Below are 5534 nucleotides of genomic sequence, written 5' to 3'. Positions count from 1 at the left end.
GTATACTCTTTGATGCAAAATTTTCAAGTATGAAATTTTACAGCCACCACTCAATGATGCCTACAACGTCTGCCGAACAATCTCTCGCTGTGCCACGAGTATGTTCTTCACATTCCGAATGTTATACAAGCGTTGGAATACAGCAACCTCAAACCTGTGTTCTTTGCACGTTTTGAATTTTGCCTCTGAAGAGTTTAAATTTTAGCCCTGTCTGCATCCGTACCCAATCATTGCCTCGTCCTTCGTTATATCAATGTTACATCCATCGTCTACTTGTAAACCGGATGCCTCATCCTCAGCTCTCTCATACTGGTTCCCATCTACATGCCATATTAGCTTAAATCAAGTTCAAACCTAAACCTGCAAGAATAGTAGTTCCCTTGGGATTCAAGTCTAACCCGTCACTTCTCTATAGGGCCCAAAATTATCCATGTTATCCAGCAATTACCCAGAAACCTGAATCTTTGCAATCTCTGTCTGAGTGAGTACTGATATAGAGGAGAATATATCTTTTAAGTAGTTGGCCCATGCTGTTTGTGCTTAGAGATTATCGTGCGAGCTTTAATTTATTAAACGTTATGTTCTGCATTGCCTTACTTGGATCATTTGGAGATTGTTTAACATACGCCACAAACTGCAGCGTTTCTCTAGGTATACTCAGAGTTAATGCATAGTGAGGGAAATTGCAGATTTCGTTTACCGCAATGACCGTCAGTATGAAGAACCAACAGAAATGGGAGGGTTTATTTATTTTTTTTTCAGTGGTAAACAAAGCAAGGAAAGAAACCAGGAAAATGGATAGTGTTATCTTGTATCACAAACAAAGAGCAAGCGTGGGGGGTACTAGTATTTTAAAGTGAGATTGCATTGTTGGACATTGTGACGAGCCGGAAAAGATATTTCGAAGGCTTTTACATCGATATTTTGCAGCCACACGTTTAACTTCTTGAAAACTGGAAAGAATTTACTAAAGTTCTATCATCCTTTAAAGCAAAAGGAAAGCTAGAGAACTGCGGACCAATGTGTCTGACTTGGAAGGTGTGCCATTGCTTGAGGGGATATTTAGAAAAAGAGTCTACCTCTCTATCGGGGGAAATGTTTGATCCGCGACGGATAGAACGTCTTTGTGGGTATGAAATCTTGTCTGCAGAGTGTCTTGAAATTCTTCTTGTTGTGAGCTAAGAGAGTAGATGAAGCTGTTAGTTCTGTCCGTATGAACGCTAACAATGTCCTTTCCAACGTCTGTTCTGGCAGGTTAGTCCCAACGGTTAGATTGAATGAGATCGAGGGGGCAATATCAGATTCGCGTCACAAGTGGCTCAGTTTTAGGAAGTGATATGACGGAGGGTGAATTCTAAAGGTGGAGACCAGTGTCTATCGGTGTGTTACCGGGGCCTGTGAGGGGACTTCGCAATTTGCATTAACATCTTGGTAGGAATAGTCAGGCACGAGCAGGAAGACTGAGGAGGATATTGAGACGCGAGTTGTTATTGATGATGGAAAATCTTTTGAACAATTACCGATTGGGGCGTAGTCGTCATTATCTCTGTATTTCTCCAGAGCATGGCACATGGATTTGAATTCAGATAAATATCGCATACTGGATGAAATAAAACTAATGCATGGTCTACAGAGTGTGGAGAAGCCATGTGTTCTGTGCTGTGCGTTAATTAAGTGTATCATGGTCATGTGTCACCTGGTGAGGGTGTTGTTAAAGGGAGGATAAAGCTTAATAATGCTTAGTTGAACGTTTGCTAATTTCTACCAAATGATATAAATCAGACATTTGACTCTTTGAAGCAGTCATTGTAGCTGTGAGTGTGTCACTCCGTCTGGGATCGCAGGTTGGAAGCAGTTGTTCCTTTATCATTTCAGATCTTTTTTTTTCATTGCTGTTACAGAGTTAAAAATAAGGCTCTGTGGGAAAAACTGCTGAAACCTATGACACAAGTACGTAGGGTGGTGAAGAAAGCGTTTGGCATCGATTGTCTGTTAAATAAAGTAGGCAAGGTACGGTCTATAATGTAAGGACGCACTGGAGAACTTTTATCAGTTTTATTCAGTCAGGAAGATGTCAGTGAATGATATTGCCTTTCCTGTTGCTACCGAGCCTCTGTCAGTTACTCCTTTATTGTTCTTTTGGTTTCTGAGCGTATTCTCGAATGGACTATCTGGTACTGCTGTTTGTCATCCCGTATTATTCCCATGACGTCGAATACTGTCCCCTTCCTGCAATTTACCTGGCAAAATAAAAATAAGATGGATAATCCGCAAAAATAATTGTCTTATTTAAACAGGAATCTGCTTAAGCAAGAGGAACACGCAAGTGCTGAACTTATGACAAAGAGCCTGGTAAGTACAAGAGGAATGGCGTTCGAAAGCGTTAATCCGAAATGCAAGGGAGTGGAGAATGTTCGGATGCTTAAAACTAAGCTTGCTGCAGAAGAAGGATCGCTGGTTGTATTAAAAAAGCTTTTGGTATTCTATTTTATATTATTGGCTCCTCTGTCCTCATATTTCAACATTTATCTTCTTATTGCTTCCTAGTTCCTGTTTGTTGCATTGTAATGTCTTCCTAAAAATGAAATTTCTCACTAAATTTTGTTAGCGTCTCTTCCGTTTCCTTGGTTTTTATGCTATCGTTAAATTTATTTGTCAGCCACTCATGGCTACCCCGACCATTTGCTAAGTTCGTCCTCAGTGAGAACACATCTATTCTGCTCGTTGTGAACTATTCTCATAAACCGGCCATCTCTGGTCGTCCGTCGTTGCCGCCAGTATCGTGCTCCAATCCACCTGGACAAGATGCTCTCTTATGCCTCTGTAATACCCTCTATTCTATTGCGTACTGATGCATGTGAAGTGCGTTTCTCCCTCTAAAACTGCAGTGTGAGTTTAAACAGATTCTGAACACTGCTTCTAAGGGTCACTTTATATTAAGCTCCCTGATAATATTTTGTTAAATATACAACACCTAATCCAGGATAGCCTTCCTCGGAATAGGCTCAAACCCAATCTGCTTTGAAAATCCATCCAGCAATCTCAACCCTACACCTTGGCCACTATTGTGATTCCCATAACATTGTTTTACATTTTCTTTTCTTTAACTCCACTAGTGAGGATTCAACGCTTTCTGGTCCTATGTCACATCATTCTAAGGTAATTCCATCTCTTACCAACAAAGCCATAATGCAGCCTTTGCCTTCCTGCCTGTCCTTTCGTAACACAGTATATTCTTTAATGCAAAGATCCTAACTGTATCTTTTTTTTCAACCACAACGTCCAGCGACCAATCTCTAAATGCGCCCGATTTCGTCAATCATGTTCCGAATGTTAAACAAGCGTTGGAATACAGCAACCTAAACCCGCATTCTTCGCCCTTTTTGAATTTTGCCTCTGAAGACTTTAACTTTTAGCCCGGTCGACATCTGTACATAATCATTGGCTCGTTCCTCATTATATCCATGCTGCATCCATCGTCTATTTGTAAACCTCGTGCCTCATCCTCAGCTTTTTCATGCTGGTTCCCATCTACGTGTCATATTAGCTTAAACCACACCCAAACGTAAACCTGCAAGGATAGTAGTGCCATTCGGATTCCAGTGCAAGCCATCTTTTCTATAGTGCCCAAAATTATCCATGTTATCCAGAAATTATCCAGAAATCTGAATCGCTGAAATCTCTGTCTGAGTGAGTACTGGTGTACAGGAGAATGCATCTTTTAAGTAGTTGACCTGTGCTGCTTGTGTGCAGAGTTTATCCTGCAAGCTTTAATTAATTAAACGCTATGTTCTGCATTGCCTTGCTTGAATCATATGAAGATTGTTTAGCATACGCCACAAACCTCCGCGTTTCTCTAGGTATACACAGAATTAATGCACAGTGAGAGAAATAGCAGATTTAGTTGACAGGCATGAGTGTCAGTTTGAAGAACCGACAGAAACGGGAGGGGTTCTTTCTTACAGTGGTAGTCAATGCAAGGAAAAAAACCAGGAAAATGGATAGTGTTATCTTGGATCACAAACAAAGAATAACTGTGGGGGTACTAGTATTTTAAAGTGAGATTAATAATGAGAAGCTCGCAGGACCTGGCCTGATGCATTCAAGGACGTTGTGACGAGCCAGAAAAGTTATTCCTAAGGCTTTTACATGGATTTCTGCTTCTTTTCTAGCCACACCTTTAACATATTGAAGACTGGAAAGAGTTTACTAAAGTTCATTTAAAACAAAAGGAGAACTAAAGAGCTGCAGATCAATATGCCTGATATGGACGATGAGCAATCACCTGAGGGGATATTGAGTAACAGAGTCTACCTCTATATTAAGGGCCACGTTTGATACCCGACAGATAGAATGTTTTTGAGGGTAAGATATCATGTCTGCAAAGTCTCTTGAAATTCCTCTTGGAGTTAGCTAATAGAATAGATGGAGCTGTCACTTTTCTCTGTACGGACATTAACAATGTCCTTTCCAATCTCCGTTCTGACTTTAGTCCTGACGGTTAGATTGAATGAGATCGAGGGGGCTACAGCAGATGCGCGTCATAAATGACTCAGTAGTGGGAAGTGGAGTGATATGATGCAATGTCAATTCTAAGACTAGAGACCAGTGTCTATCGGTGTGTTACAGGGGTCTGTGCGAGGACTTCGTAATTTTCATGAATATCTTGGTAGGAAAGTGCAGGCATGAGTAGGCAGTCTGAAGACAATAACGGAACGGGTGTTGTTACCGATAATGGAAAATCTTGTGCACAATTCCCGATGGTGGCGTGTTTGAAATCAGCAATGCATGTGTCGAGAGCATGGCACATGATTTTGAATTGAGATAAATATTGCATGCTGGAGGAAATGAAACTAATGCATGGTCTACAGAGTGTGGAGAAGCCGTGTGTTCAGTGCTGTGCGTTTATTATGTGTATCATGGTCATGTGTCACCTGCTGAGGATGTTGTTAAAGGGAAGATAAAGTTCAAAGAGGCTTAATTGAACGCTTGCTAATTTCTGCCAAATGATATAAATGAGTCATTTGAATCTTTGAGGCACTCATTGTAGCTGTCACACAAGTATATCAACTCTCTCTGGCATCGCAGGTTGGCGGCAGTTGTTTATTATAATTTCGAATCTCTCTTTTGCTGCTACAGAGTTAAAGATAGGGCTGTGTGGGTGAAACTGCTGAACTCTATGTCACACGTACATAGGACGGTGAAGAAAGCGTTTGACACGCTGTCCTCCATCGATCGGCGGTGAAATAAAATAGTCAAGATACTCTATATAATGTAGGGTGCTGGTCAGGACACACAGGAGTATTTTATCAGTTTTGTTCAGTCAGGAAGATGTTAATGAATGATAGTAGTTTTCCTCTTGCTACCAAGCTCAAAGTAGAAATCTGTCAGTTACTCCTTTGTTGTCCTTTTGCTTTCTGAGCGCATTCTCGGATGGACTATCCGGTACTGCAGTTTCGTCATCCCCTGTTATTCCAATGTCGTCGAACACTGTCCCCTTCCTGCAATTTACTGGGCAAAATAAAAATAAGATG

The sequence above is a fragment of the Hemitrygon akajei genome, unplaced genomic scaffold (genome assembly GCF_048418815.1).
Source record: "Hemitrygon akajei unplaced genomic scaffold, sHemAka1.3 Scf000068, whole genome shotgun sequence".
NCBI lineage: Eukaryota > Metazoa > Chordata > Chondrichthyes > Myliobatiformes > Dasyatidae > Hemitrygon > Hemitrygon akajei.
Note: the sequence above shows the minus strand (reverse complement) of the source record.